This window comes from Mobula hypostoma, chromosome 7 (genome assembly GCF_963921235.1).
Source record: "Mobula hypostoma chromosome 7, sMobHyp1.1, whole genome shotgun sequence".
Taxonomy (NCBI): domain Eukaryota; kingdom Metazoa; phylum Chordata; class Chondrichthyes; order Myliobatiformes; family Myliobatidae; genus Mobula; species Mobula hypostoma.
Window position 1 is genome coordinate 166,600,795 of NC_086103.1, and position 14,055 is coordinate 166,614,849.

General features: G+C 41.2%; 1 protein-coding gene across 1 annotated transcript in view; it reads left to right on the top strand.

The window, feature by feature from the left end:
• Positions 1 to 14,055, top strand: part of LOC134349733 (gamma-aminobutyric acid receptor subunit gamma-3) — a 771,468-nt gene that overhangs the window by 309,580 nt on the left and 447,833 nt on the right. The gene's annotated exons all lie outside the window — the stretch shown is intronic.

A 14,055-nucleotide genomic window follows, 5' to 3' on the forward strand; every position in this document is an offset into this window, starting at 1 on the left:
CAGAAGTAGTCAAAGCTAAAGGACATAGATTTATGGTAAGATGGAAGAGATTTAGAGGGGGTCTAAAGAGGATGTTCTTCACCTGGTGGGTGGTAAGTACCTGGAATGTACTGCCAGAGAGAATGATTGAAGCTGGGCCACTGACAGCCTTTCAGAAGTGTCTAGATTCACCAAATTGCAGCATTAAGTTACATTGCAATATAGCATTGATGCAAGCCCTTCAGCCAATGAATCCATGCCAACCATGGTGCCCACCAAACTAGTCCCAATTTCCTACATCCACTTCAATTTACCTACTGTAACAACAGGTCAAGAGCAGATGCCATTTCATTGACTCTTCACTGAGCTGTGGAACACCTGGCCAATGAAGATGCTTACATTATGATTCTACTGCTCAACATTCAATACTATTATCCTTTCAAAACTTATCACTAAGCTCCAACACCTGAGCCTCGGTACTCCAGCAATGAGGTTTGTGCAATGCTTTACAGTGCCAGAAAACACCAATTGTGGTTCAATTTGGCGGGAGGAGAAGATGGCAGCGTGATGCAGTGCACGCAGCTCTCCGGTGGAATGATATCGTATCTGTTAAATAGGGGCCGTGCAAATTTCTGATTTGATGGAGACAGATGTGAGAAGCAGAGGAACATCTGGAGAAATTTCTGAAATGCCCGGTTCGCTGCCGCTGCTACTGTGCGATTGGGAATCTCCGGAGGGAAGGCCCCAAAATCCCCAGCTTTGCCTGCTGCTGGTGACCGAGGCTGAGGTCGAAGCGTTCGGCGGAGATGGTGCTTGGTACTCGGTGTCGGAGGGCTGATTGGAGCTCGAAGTTTTCGGACAACTCAGAGTTGGACTGTGGTCGGGCATGGCAAGGAGAGTTTTCTTCCTTCTCCCGTCTGCGTGAGATGTGGGACTTCCGAGAGACTTTGAACTTTTTTACTGTGCCTGTTCTTCATCAAGTTATGGTATTGTTGCACTGTTGTAACTATATGTTATAATTATGTGGTTTTTGTTAGTTTTTCAGTCTTGGTCTGTCCCGTGTTTCTGTGATATCACACCAGAGGAATATTGTATCATTTCTTAATACATGCATTACTAAATGACAATAAAAGAGGCCTGCGTGTCCTCATAATCTAATCTAATCTAATAATCTAATTCCCACTGCTCTCTATGAAGAGTCTGTACGTTCTCCTTGTGACCATGTAGGCTTCCTCTGGGTACTCCAGTTTCCTCCCGCATTCTAAAGACCTATGGTTAGGGCTAGAATGCTTTTACTTAATTTTTCACTGTTGATTAGAAGATTACAAATTTCTCTCCAGATTTAGGAGGGTTGTGTGAATGTTGGTAAGTGAATTAGGTATTTTATGCCCTGTTTCTGTGATGTATGATTCTTGTACTTAATGAGAACAAGATAGCAGTACAGTTAACCTCTTAAACTGGATCAAGACAGAGTCATCATCTGAACCAACCAATCAATAGATCCCTGGTTTTATGATGTGAAGTAATAGTAAGGAAAGATGAATGAAATGGTAATGGCTGTTAAAACTGTATTCTCTCATCATTGATTCCTAGGCTATGATCCTAAGAGTACAGTGCAGAGAGGCATATAAAACTATCAAAAAAGGAGAATAAAAGAATCTTGTTGTCTGGTTGTTAATGTCTATAATGTGTGATCCTGACATGCACTGTATCTGACCTGGCCACAATCCACTTGTATTATTGGAATCAAGTCACTTAAATTGGAAAAGATTGTGCAGCGTCAAGGAAATTGAAAATCTAGCTGTTGCTGCCTTTGTCAAGGGCTACAGATTTGGCAGCTGGAATGGAGTACTGAGTGCAGCAGGTAGTGCTGATGCCTGGCAGATGAAATCATGGATTTGATACTGGAGTTCTCCCTGTGACAGTATGCATGGTTTCCATCGACATCCCAGATACATGCAGGTTTCTAGGTAACTGCCACACTTCGTTGATACAATTTTGAGTAGCTGATCTTAATGAGGGGAGTGTAATTTGGGGTCAGTGTGGGATTACAGATGAGCTTCATTTGTCGCATATATATGATAACATACAGTGAACTGCATCATTTGCGTCAATGACCAACGCAGTTCTGATTATGTACTGGGGAGGATAGCCTGCAAGGGCCTCCATGCTCCAAAATGGCATGCCACAACTCACTAATGCTTACTAATTCGCACATCTTTGGAATGTGGGAGGAAACCAGAGCACCCGGCGGAAACCCATGCAGCCACTGGAGAACGTACAAACTCCTTACAGGTAGTGGCAGGATCGAACCCAGCAGTAAAACGTCATGCTAATTGCCAAGCTACGCTACCGTGCCACCCATTAGGTTTGCTGTAAACCGCCAGCATCAAACCGGTGGGCTAAATGGATGTACTTTATCATGCTAGTGAATTGAGACTTCCATAACCTTGTGGTTTCATGGTCCACATACGAGATATTAAAGAAACCACTTAGTAATATTCAGATTTACTATCTAAGCAGTACATTTCAACAAAAATGACAATGCATTACATCATCCAATATAACTGAGGAATAAGAAACGGATTATTACAATAATGGAATTAGATTGTAGAGCACCAAATAGTCAATGGGATTTAGAAGAGTAAATTTGCAGAGAGTTTGCAGACTGTTGCAAGAAACATCAGGTTGTGATAGCAGGCAATTTTAACTTTCCACATATTGATTGGGACTTTCATAGTGTAAAGGGGCTGCATGGGATAGAATATATCAAATGTGTTCAGGAAAATTTCCCTAATTAATACATAGAGTTCCCAACAAGAGGGAGTGCAGTACTAGATTTCCTAGTAGCAACTGAGAAAGGGCAGGTGATAGAAATTTTTGTAGGGGAGTATATTGCATGTAATGATCATAATGCCATTAGTTTCAATATAATTGAGGCGAAGAATATGTCTGGTCCTCTGTTTGAAATTCTAAATTGGAGCAAGGCCAATTTTCTTGGTATCAGAAAAGATCTGGCAAGTGTGGGTTGAGACAGGATGTTTTCAGACAAAGGTATACTTTGAAAGTGAGAGGCCTTCAAAAGTGTAATTTTGAAAGTACAGAGTTTGTATGTTCCTGTCTGGATAAAAGACAAGAACAACTGTTACGGTCTGTAACTCCAAAATATGAAACTAATTGAAAAGAAGGGAAGGGAGCCGGAGATAGCTCGTGAATGTCCATTTTTACGTTAAGTGAGGCACAGACTTAAATGATGTGGTGCTGTGATGATGTATGCAAGTCATGTTCATTTACATATAACTCACACTCCATTGTGTAACCAGCAAAGAATGCTTAATTAAACAAGATACTTTTAGTATTACTCAAATATTACTGAAATGTTAAATAGACAACAATAACATGTTTACAAAACCTTGGTTTTCGAGAGAAGTTGAGGCCCTGGTTAAGAAAAGAAAAGGAGGTGTGTAATATTTAGAGGCAGGCAGGAACAAGTGAGGTACTGGTTGAGTATAAGAAATGCAAGAAAACACTTAGACCATAAGACATAGGAGCAGAATTAGGTCATTTGGCCCATCAAGTCTGCTCTGCCATTCAATCCCAGCTGATTCTTTTTTCTTCCCCTCCTCAGTCCTACTCCCTGGCTTTCTCCCTGTAACCTTTGATGCCACGTCCAATCAAAAACCTATCAATCTTTGCCTTAAATACACCCAATGACCTGGCCTCCATGCTGCATGTGGCAACAAATTCTACAAATTCACCACCTTCTGACTAAAGAAATTTCTCTGCAACTCTGTTTTAAATAGACACCCCTCTGTCTTAAATCTGTGCCCTCTGCTCCTAGAGCCACCGCTCCCCCCCGCCCACCATACAAAACATCCTTTCCGCAACTACTTTGCCTAGGCCTTTCAAAATTCGAAAGGTTTCAATGAGATTCCACCCCCCACCCCCAATCCTTCTAAATTCCAGCAAGTACAGGCCCAGAACCATCAAACGTTTCTCAAAGGATAACCCTTTAATTCCCAGAAGCATCATTGTGAACTTCCTCTGAACTTTTCTAAGAGCCCAAAACTGTTCAAGGTGAGACCTCACCAGTACCTTATAAAGCCTCAGCATCACATTCCTCCTCTTATATTCTAGACCTCTTAAAATGAATGCTGACATTACATTTACCTTCCTCACCATCGACTCAAGTTAACCTTTAGGATGTTCTCCTAAGTCCCTTTGCATCTACAGATTTTTGGATCTTCTCCCCGTTCAGAAAAAAAATCTGGTCATTTATTTCTTCTACCAAAGTGTATGACTATGCATTTTTCAACATTATATTTCATTTGCCTCTTTCTTGCCCATTCTCCTAATCTGTCTAATTCCTCTTGCAGCCAACGTGTTTACTCAACACTACCTACCCCTCCACTAATTTTCATATCATCTGCAAACTTGGCAACAAATCCATCTTTTCCATTATCTAAATCATTGAAATAAGGCTTAAAAAGAAGTGGTCCCAACACCGAACCCTGCGGAACACTAGTCACTGGCAGCCAACCGGTAAAGGATTCTTTTATTCCCACCTGCTGCCTCCTACCTATCAGCCAGTGCTCTAACCATGCCAGTAATTTTCCTGTAATACCACGGGCTCTTAACTCGGTAAGCAGCCTCACGTGTGGCACCTTGTCAAAGGCCTTCTGAAAATCCAAATATACAACATCCACTACATTCCCTTTATCTATCCTACTTGTGATCTGCTCAATGAATTCCAAAAGGTTCATCAGGCAAGATTTTCTCTTAAGGAAACTAGGCTGGCGTTGTCCTATGTTGTCCTGTGTCACCAAGAACTCCATAACCTCATCCTTGACAATTGACTCCTACATCTTTCCAACCTCTGAGGTCAGGCTAACTGGTCTATAATTTCCTTTCTGCTGCCTCCCTCCTTTCTTAAGAAGTGACGTTTGCAATTTCCCAGTCCTCCAAAACCTTCTCAGAGTCCAATGATTATTGAAAGATCATGACTAATGCCTCTACAATCTCTACCGCTACCTCTTTCAGAACCCCAAGGTGCAGTGCATCTGGACTGGGTGACTTATGTACCTACAGGTCTTTCAGCTTTTTGAGCACCTTCTCCCTTGTGATAGTAACTTCACTCACTTTTCTTCCCTCACATCCCTCAACACCTGCCACACTGCTAGTGTCTTCCACAATGAAGATTGATATAAAATACTCATTTAGTTCATCTGCCAACTCCTTGTCCCACATTATTATTACTCCAGCCTCATTTTCTGGTGGTCCTATATCCACTCTCATCTCTCTTTTATTTTTTATATACTTGAAAAAGCTTTTATTATCCATCTTGATATTGTTTGCTAGCTTGCTTGTGTATTTGATCTTTTCCCTCCTAATGATTCTTTTAGTTACTTTCTGTAGGTTTTAAAAGCTTTCCAATCCTCTACCTTCCCACTAATTTTTGCTTTGTTCTATGTCCTCTCTTTTACTTTTACATTAGCTTTGACTTCCCTTGTCAGCCACAGTTGTACTGTTTTGCCACTTGAGTATTTCTAATGATTTTATGCCATTCTTTACCAGCAGAGCCACACCACCTACTCTGCCACACTGCCCAGCAACCCATGACAATCCCAGTTTGACCCTAACCTAATCATGGAACAATTGACAATGACCAAATAATCTGCTGACTGATATGTTTTTGGACCGTGGCAGTAAACCACAGGACCCAAAGAAAACCTATGCATTCTACGGGAAGGACACATAGATTCCTTATGGAGGATGCCGGGATTGGTGTCTGAACTCCGATGCCCCAAGCTGTAATAGTGCTGTGCTAACCGCCATGCTATGTAGTATCCGTTCGAAATAATAGAAACATAGAAACATAGAAAATAGGTGCAGGAGTAGGCCATTCGGCCCTTCGAGCCTGCACCGCCATTTATTATGATCATGGCTGATCATCCAACTCAGAACCCCGCCCCAGCCTTCCCTCCATACCCCCTGATCCCCGTAGCCACAAGGGCCATATCTAACTCCCTCTTAAATATAGCCAATGAACTGGCCTCTACTGTTTCCTGTCGCAGAGAATTCCACAGATTCACCACTCTCTGTGTGAAGAAGTTTTTCCTAATCTCAGTCCTAAAAGGCTTCCCCTTTATCCTCAAACTGTGACCCCTTGTTCTGGACTTCCTCAACATCGGGAACAATCTTCCTGCATCTAGACTGTCCAATCCCTTTAGGATTTTATACGTTTCAATCAGATCCCCCCTCAATCTTCTAAATTCCAACGAGTACAAGCCCAGTTCATCCAGTCTTTCTTCATATAAAAGTCCTGCCATCCCAGGAATCAATCTGGTGAACCTTCTTTGTACTCCCTCTATGGCAAGGATGTCTTTCCTCAGATTAGGGGACCAAAACTGCACACAATACTCCAGGTGTGGTCTCACCAAGGCCTTGTACAACTGCAGTAGTACCTCCCTGCTCCTGTACTCGAATCCTCTCGCTATAAATGCCAGCATACCATTCGCCTTTTTCACCGCCTGCTGTACCTGCATGCCCACTTTCAGTGACTGGTGTATAATGACACCCAGGTCTTGTTGCACCTCCCCTTTTCCTAATCGGCCACCATTCAGATAATAATCTGTTTTCCTATTTTTGCCACCAAAGTGGATAACTTCACATTTATCCACATTAAATTGCATCTGCCATGAATTTGCCCACTCACCCAACCTATCCAAGTCACTCTGCATCCTCTTCGCATCCTCCTCACAGCTAACACTGCCACTCATAATGACCAGGATACCGAGGAGAATTTCCTCGTTCCGTCTTCAAATGGAACTTCATAGAGCCATAGATCAAAGCAGCACAGAAAGAGACCTTTTGGCCCATCTAGTCCATGCCAAACTGTTATTCTGACCCACATTTGCACCACTGTCCTCCATACCCCTCCCATCCATGTACTTATCGAAATTTCTCTTAAATGTTGCAGTTGTACCTGCATCCACTACTTCTGCTGGCAGCTCATTTCACAGTTGCCCCCCTCTCTGAGTGAAGAAGTTCCCGCTCAGATTTCCCCTTTCAGTATTTCACCTTTTACCCTTAACTCTAGTTCTAGTCTCACCAAACCTCAGTGGAAAAGGACTGCATGCATTAATTCTAACTATACCACTCATAATTTTGTATACTTCTATGAAATCTCCCTTCATTCTCCTTAGCTCCAGGAAATAAACTCCTAACATACTTACTGTTTCTCTGTATCCCAGGTCCTCAAATCCTGGTAACATCCTTGTAAATTTTCTCAGTACTCTTTCAATCTTATTGATATCTTTTCTGTAGGTACAGCAGATGATCAGAACTGCACACAGTATTTGAAATTTGGCCTCACGTAAAACTTACACAACTTCAACATAACATGCCAACTCCTGGACTCAATACTTGGATTGATGGTCAAATTTTCTTTTTACAAGGCTATCTACTTCAAGGATTTATGGATCTGTGTTCCCAGGGTTCCCCCTGTAAGATGGTCCCTTTAACAGAGTAACGCATTCTCTGGAGTATACAGGAGAGTTAGCTGAGATGTTGTGTTCATTTTTCTGGAGTGGATCTTGAATCAATAAATTTCTGACAGGATAGGAGATGTGGAGCCTCAAAACACATTAAGTATACCATCTAATGCAAAGATATTGGAGGTCTCTGAAGTCTGTCTTTTCATTAAATTCTTAACTTTAGAATAATTGGCTATATAAAAGTATGGACTTTTCTTAACAAAAGTACTGCAATTTCAGGCTATTACAGACAAACAGAACATGTTCAATGCACTTCCAGTGAAGTACAATAACATTTTTAATTGGAAAAAGTTAGATTATAACAGTTTCATGTTTAGTTAAACTAATCTGGAAAATTGCCATGCTACAGTCTATTTGCCTAATTGATTATTTGAAATTTTACTGATTAAATTAAGCAAATAAAAAGTGATTATAGTGAGGGCCTCTGTCAGTCAGAGTTAACCATGGGTATTACGTCCTAAATATCTAGATACGCAAGCCTGGGTAGTGTTATATGGAGAGAAAGCTGCTGCCCATGCAGCAAGCTCCCCCTTTCCATGCATCTGATGAACCCAAAGGCATGGCAGACACCAATCAGTTTGGTACCAGCAGCATCGCAGGAGTTGCCAGTCAACATTGAACTCAATGTAGGGACTCCAGCTCTGGACTTCTCCCTCAGGTTTACTCCTGAAGCCTTCCTCATGAGTGGGTGTAGCTGCAAGACAGTGGAGGATTGAGGTCAGACTTTCCTTCTCCTAGATGAACTGCCAACGACAGCTAAAGAGCCCTATCTGCCCAAGACAGCTGGTTTTAAGGCGCCAGTAGCCCAGCTTTGCCTCTTCTCCTGTCAGTAGAAATGGTTCCACCAGGCTGAGTAGCTGAGCCACACTTGAAGGCCAGGAGCTGGACATTGTTGTTGGGAGACTATTTGCGGCACACACCATTGAGAACATTTAATAGGTAGTGGGATTGTCCCCATTACCACCCCTGGCTATAACAGCCTTAAGGAACCAGTGATCATAGTACAAGAAGAATAACTGGGTGATAAACAATGTATTTCAGTTTTACTTGGTAATGAACTGCTGGAGAATGGAAAATGAATTACTTTAACTTTACAAAGTCCATTTTTTAAAAACTTCAATCTTACTATGTATATTAAAAATGAAAATATGAAAAAAGCAATGGAAGCCCTCCATGTTCCTCACTGGAGTTGAATCCAGATGTGATTTCCAGCTGTTCTTGTCTCGGCATAGCATCGGTCCCCATGCCTAACCCTGTAGTCCAGGTCATTTGAATAAAAGGGACAGGCATCGACTGAATTTGGCACCATTTTGAAGCAGCAGAATTGTGAGAGGGAAAAGATATAGTACAGGTTGCCAAAATCAAATGTGGATTGATTTTTCATTCTGCTAAGATTCAACACACAATCAATCACACTTTAAATACAGAGATGCAAGAGATTCTATAGATGCTGGAAATCTTGAGCAACACACAGAAAATGCTAGAGGAACTCAACAGATCAGGCAGCATCTATGAAAGGAAATGAATAGTCAATGTTTTGGACTGAAAGCATTCATCACAACTGGAAAGGAAGGGGGAAATCAGAGCAGGAAGGGGAAGAATACAAGCTGGCTGGTGATAGGTGAGACCAGGTGAGAGGGAAGATTCAAGATTCAAAATTCAAAAAACTTTATTGTCATTCTAACCACACATCAGCTCTGCGGGGCAGAATGAGATAGCGTTTCTCAGGGGCAGTGCAATCATAATATAACAAACGCAACACTAAACATAACAATAAATAGTAAAACACAACAGCCACATGTCAGTTAAAATCAGTTATATGTGTCCACTGCAAGTTAAAAGTGTCCAAAGCAGAGTCAGGTAGAGCAGCTATTTAGCAGTCTGACTGCCTGTGGGAGAAAGCTGTTTAGTAGCCTTGTGGTTTTAGTTTTGATGCTCCTGTAATGTTTACCTGATGGCAGAAGAACAAACAGTTCATGGAGAGGGTGTGAGGGGTCTTTGATGATGTACCGTGTCTTCTGGAGGCATCGACTCTGAAAGAGGTCTTGGACAGAAGTAGATGGGTAGGAGTGAAGTGATGATGTGAGAGGCTGTGAGGTGTTAGGTGGCAATGGTAAAGGAATCTGATAGAAGAGGACAGTGGATCATGGAATAAAGGGAAGAAGGTGGGAAACTGGAGGGAAGTAGTGGGCAGAGGAGGAGGAAAGAAGGGATGAGAGGGCCAGAATAGGGAATGGAGGGAAGTTTTTTTTGGCCCATTTCCTCTCTCTGGTTGCCCACTTCCTCCGCTTTGTTCTATGGCCATGTCCGACCTGTTGAATTTCTCCATCATTTTATGTGTGTTTCTCAAGATTCTCAGCATCTTCAGAATCGCTTTTGTCTTTCCTGTGTTGCATCAGATGGCAAAGGGCTAAAGAAGAAGAAATCTGATAGGGAAGCATGGAAGAAAGGGAAGAAGCAGGCCAAACAGAGGGGTATCTGTTCTCTTCTGTACAACTGATATGTGGGTCACAGTTGTCTTGCTCAAATGGTCACTGTGTTGGTCCAGAAGTAGACCAAAATGTTTAGAAATAGCATGCATTTCAAAGAAGAACTTCTCCTGGAGGTCTAGTTTTCTCTACCAACACATTAAGTAGATAATCTGGTCATTAACATGTGAGTGTTTTTGGGAGCTTGTTACCAAGTATGTAAATGGATAACATATAAAGGCTTGTTCATGAGGTTAGATCACAGTTACGTATGGAAGCATTAAATGGTGAAACAGGCTGAAATGGGTTTCAAACAACAGGAATTCTGCAGATGCTGGAAATTCAAGCAACACACATCAAAGTTGCTGGTGAACGCAGCAGGCCAGGCAGCATCTATAGGAAGAGGATTGGATCCCTTACTCACTCTTCCTTCAGTTAGTCCTGACGAAGGGTCTCGGCCTGAAACGTCGACTGCGCCTCTTCCTATAGATGCTGCCTGGCCTGCTGCGTTCACCAGCAACTTTGATGTGTGTTGCCTGAAATGGGTTTCGCTTTCTCCCAGTATTCCAAATTGTCCAAATACATAGGATTTAGAACTCAAAGGAAATAATGGTGCCTTGCCTCAATGGAAGAGGTAGAAGTTCCTCTCCACCCAGCTCCATTTCAGGAAGAGGCAAAAACTGATTCCGAAACAATTTTCTTAACTGGAGAATACTAATGATATAAATACATAGAAGAGTGAATACCTAAACAAAATGCTCAATGGCCACTTTATTAGGTACACCTGTACACCTGCTCAGTAATGCAAATATCTGATCAGCCAATCATGTGCCAGGAACTCAATGTATAAAAGCATGCAGACATGGTCAAGAGGTTCAGTGGCTGCACAGACCAAATGTCAGAATAGGGAAGAAATGTGATGTAAGAGACTTTGACCATGGAATGATTGTTGGTGCCAAATGGAATGGTCGAGTATCTCAGAAACTGCAGATATCCTGGGATTTTCATGCACAGCGGTTTCCGCAGTTTACAGAGGTTGTTGCAGGAAACAAAAAGGAACATCTAATGAGCGTGAGTTCTGCGGAGAATGGTCAGACAAGTTCAAGCTGACATGAAAGCAGCCTAATAAAATGGTACTGAATGTATATACACCTGTACCTATTGTTTCAATTTTTTTTTAAGATTTGCTTTGGGATTTACATCACTTTAATGTACTTGATAATGTAATCTCATGCATTTAACATCATAATCTATATAATAAATATCCAAACTAAATTTCCTTTTACATCTAGATTAATTAACACACATCAATTTTACTCAATCAGAACTTACACACAACACTCATACCTCCTCCAAACTTTGATATTAATTATTTCAAATTCATATTTAACATGGATTTTATGATTCAAAACTCCAGGTCTCAGAATTCACTTAACAATACCCTGTATTTGTACGTGGTCTTCTCTATAATTATTGCTCATGTGTCCTCACAGGGACGTGGATAACTAAATTCGATACATTGTGATCCTGGAGACAAGTTTAACGACAGTTGTAGAGAGGAAAAGAAAGGCAGTGCAGGCAAAATGTGGGGGAATTCTAGAGCTCAGAGAGTTTGCAGATGAAGGTGTGGAACAGCAATGGAGGTGATTTGAATCTTGAATCTTGATTCGAAGCAGAGAACGTAGAAGAGTACACCCAGGAAAGGGCTCAATCACTTTAGAGTGCCAACTATCACCAGTCGGAGTTTGACTCCTGCCACTGTTTGCACGGGTTTGTATGTTCTCACTGTGACCGTGGGGTTACTCTGGATACCCCGGTTTCCTCCCACATTCCAAAAATGTACAATTAGGGTTGGGATTAATGATATGTGGATGTGCCATGTTGGCACCAGAAGCATAGCGAAACATGCAGGCACAATCCTTGGATGGACCATGTTTGCTGTTGGTGCAAAATGTAGATATTCTGATGTACGTGTGACAAATAAAGCTAATCTTAGTTTTGATAGAGCTAATTTCAAACAGGAAATATCTTAGCACAGGTGAATAGGATAATGAATAATGAACACCACAGGTTGTGGACCTGCAGTCCAAATAACACCACCTTCAATCTTTCATGACCCAACCAATTTTAAATCAAATCTAGCAAGTCACCATGGATCAACAGGAGTGGATGAATCCAAATATCTTTGTTGGATCTTTCAGAGGCCACAGAAGAATTTGATAGCTTGGATAAAAACGAGAACTCATCTGATGGAAGTGTGAGGGCAATGGGCAAGTAGCACTTTGCAGATTGGATATCATCGGTCTTTCATCAACACTGGAGTCCAAATACTAGAATGCCAATCCAGCTGCATTGTAGGGATACTTCTGCCACTGGACTGCAACAGTCTAAAAAGGAAGATCAGTACCACCTCTCCAGGGCAACTATGGCAGGACAATAAATGGTTTGCCAGTGCTGCCCTGATCCCAAAATTGAACTTGAAAAAATCATTCTGAGAGTAAAAAAGGCTGCTGACTTGATTCAAATGAAAAAAATATCAATGAGGTTTATCTACAAGGACACATTGATTGATGCTATTTTTAAGTATGGAGTATGGAAGCAGTAACAATGCAGCCTTTTTAAAAGATCATGTAGATAATACAAATTTCTTGCACTGCGACTAGAAGGTGGAAGATTTGGCTCCACTTGCCATCACTAATCATTTGCTTACAAGAGAACATTTTTGATGGAATGGTGAAAAGAACGTCAATCATTTTGTTGTCTCTGTACCAAGGCCTTCTGAGGGCAGGTAGTTCCTCAGCATAGCACACTAGCTGAAGTTCAGGTTCAAGTTTATTGACATTCAACTGTACACATGTACTAAATAGCTAAATGAAACACCAGTCCTTTGGGACCAAGGTGCAAAATACAGTACATATTCATATACATATTGTATATCACATGCAACACAAAATAATATTAACACAGTAATATTAACAGTTTTTAAAAATATATATTTTGTAGATGTACAAGTTGACATAAAATGCATATACGAATGGTTTAGGTTCAAGTTGAGAAGACACTATGCCAGCAGTACATATTACTGGAAACCATGTTTCATTCTGTTATGTGTAAAATTTAAATGTTGGCCAATGAAACTGGCAAACCAAGAGTACATTCTGTGGTAATAATGAAAAAGAAAATGCACTTTGATCTATTAAATATAAATACCACGTAAGGTAAGCTTATATCAATTGTATTATAAGAAGCCTCCTTCATCATCAGCTCAGAAAAGAGAGGATTAAAACCAAATTGTGCTTGGAATGGGCAATAGATCAGACTGAATCTGTAGTGAGAGAAACGACTTTTAACATTTCAACATGATAATTTTTTATTTGAACTGAGAAAAGTTAAAACAGGTTTCAAAATGAAAAGAGATGGATGAGGGGAGAACAAAGGGGAAGAATCTTGTAGGGGCAGAAGGCAGGGAAAGTTGTACTCTGTGATGTTAAAGGAATAGGGCAATAAAAACTGCAGATGCTGAAAGAATAACAGAAAAAGAAATGGAAATACTCACCGGGTCAGGCAGCATCTGCGGAGAGGCAGGATTAATCTTTACATTGAGTCATTGTGTCAACTAGAAACATTAGCTTTGTTTTTCTTGACATGGATGCTATCTGACCTGCTATGTATTAGTAGCTTTTACTGTTGTAGTTTTAAAAACCTCCAATATCTCCAGTTGTCTTTGTATCTGCATTGACAGTTGCAAATGCCAATTACCTGAAATTGCTGAACGTAGCACTGTGAACAATATGATGTGGATCCCCGAGCATCAATCGAACGGTGAAGGAGCCTGCCTGCTGGCAGAGACACCAAAGTGGGAGTGACATGGCGAGAGAGAGGCGACTGGAAGCCAAGAGTCCCACTCGTGGTCAGAGCAGAGGCATTCTATAAAGTGCCCACTGTTAGATCACCCAAATGTAAAGCGGTGGGCAAGCAAACACAATAATCTAAATTGAAAAAAATTTAAGTTAATAGCGGCTTTACCTAGATAGTGTGTTTGGGTATTCAGC